The sequence below is a fragment of the Tachysurus fulvidraco genome, chromosome 16, assembly GCF_022655615.1.
Source record: "Tachysurus fulvidraco isolate hzauxx_2018 chromosome 16, HZAU_PFXX_2.0, whole genome shotgun sequence".
In the NCBI taxonomy this organism is placed as follows: Eukaryota; Metazoa; Chordata; class Actinopteri; order Siluriformes; family Bagridae; genus Tachysurus; species Tachysurus fulvidraco.
In genome coordinates, this window is record NC_062533.1 from 17,157,289 (window position 1) to 17,159,788 (window position 2,500).

At 38.2% G+C, this 2,500-nt stretch overlaps 1 protein-coding gene across 4 annotated transcripts in view; it reads left to right on the forward strand.

The window, feature by feature from the left end:
• syne1a (spectrin repeat containing, nuclear envelope 1a) overlaps positions 1-2,500 on the forward strand; it is a 177,455-nt gene that overhangs the window by 146,224 nt on the left and 28,731 nt on the right. The gene's annotated exons all lie outside the window — the stretch shown is intronic.

Sequence of the window (2,500 nt, forward strand, 5' to 3'; positions counted from 1 at the left end):
ATATACACACACACACATACACACACACATATACACACACACCACACACTGACACACACACACACATACACACACACACTATACACACACATATACACACACACATACACACACACACATTATACACACACACACACACACACACACATTATACACACACACAATATACACATACACACAAATTATACACACACACACACATTAGACACATACACACACACACACACACACAAACATAGACACACACACACATACACAGACACACACACGAGACACACACACAGGAGACACACAGACACACACAAACACAGGAGACACACACACAGTAGACACATACACACAGACACAGACACACATGGAGACACCACACAGGAGACACACACACAGAACACAGACAACAGGAGACACACACACATTATACACATACACACATACACATACACACATTATACACACACACATTATACACATACACACATACACATACACACATTATACACATACACACATACACACACTATACACACACATTATACACACACACACATTATACACATACACACACACATTATACACACACACATTATACACACACACACATTATACACACACACACACACATTATACATGCACACACACATTATACACACACTATACACATACACACACACATTATACATACTCGCACATTATAGACACACATTATACACATACACACATTATACACACACACTATACACACACACACATTATACATGCACACACACATTATACACACACACTATACACATACACACACACATTATACATACTCGCACATTATAGACACACATTATACACATACACACATTATACACACACACTATACACACACACACACATTATACACATACACACATTATACACACACACTATACACATACACACACACATTATACATACTCGCACATTATAGACACACATTATACACATACACACACACACACACACACATTATACACACACACACACATTATACACATACACACATTATACACACACACTATACACATACACACACACATTATACATACTCGCACATTATAGACACACATTATACACACACACACATTATACACACACTATACACATACACACACACATTATACATACTCGCACATTATAGACACACATTATACACACACACACATTATACACACACTATACACATACACACACACATTATACATACACGCACATTATAGACACACATTATACACACACACACATTATACACACACACTATACACATACACACACACATTATACATACACGCACATTATAGACACACATTATACACACACACTATACACATACACACACACATTATACATACTCGCACATTATAGACACACATTATACACACACACACATTATACACACACACTATACACATACACACACACATTACACATACACGCACATTATAGACACACATTATACACACACACACATTATACACACACATTATACACACACACACATTATACATACACGCACATTATAGACACACATTATACACACACACACACATTATACACACACACTATACACATACACACACACAGGTAGACAGACACGCACAGGAGGACATCACATAGACACCCACACACACAGGGAGACACACACACCTGAGACACATGACACACACGGGATACCACAGACACACACAGGGAGACCACAGACACACCACAGACCGAGCACTACACACACGGAGACACACACAGGATACACAGACCCAGACAGGCACACAGGAGGACACAGACCACAAGACACTGTAGACAAGGACCCACACCAGACACGCGACACAGAGACACACACATTATACACATACACATACACACACATACACTATACACATACACACACATACACTATACACATACACACACATTATACACATACACACACATACACTATACACATACACACACATTATACACACACACACATTTTACACATACACACACATTATACACACACACACATTATACACACACACACACATTATACACACACACACACATTATACACACACACACATTATACACACACACATTATACACATACACACAATATACACATACTATACACACACACACACATTATACACATACACACACACACTATACACACACACATTATACACACACACACACACATTATACACACACACACATTATACACACACACACACATTATACACACACACACATTATACACACACACATTATGCACATACACACAATATACACATACGCATACTATACACACACACACATTATACACACACACATTATACACACACATTCTACACATACACACACATTACACACACACACACACACACACACACACATTATACACACACATTCTACACATACACACACATTACACACACACACACACACACACACACACACACATTATACACATACACACACATAATACACACAAACA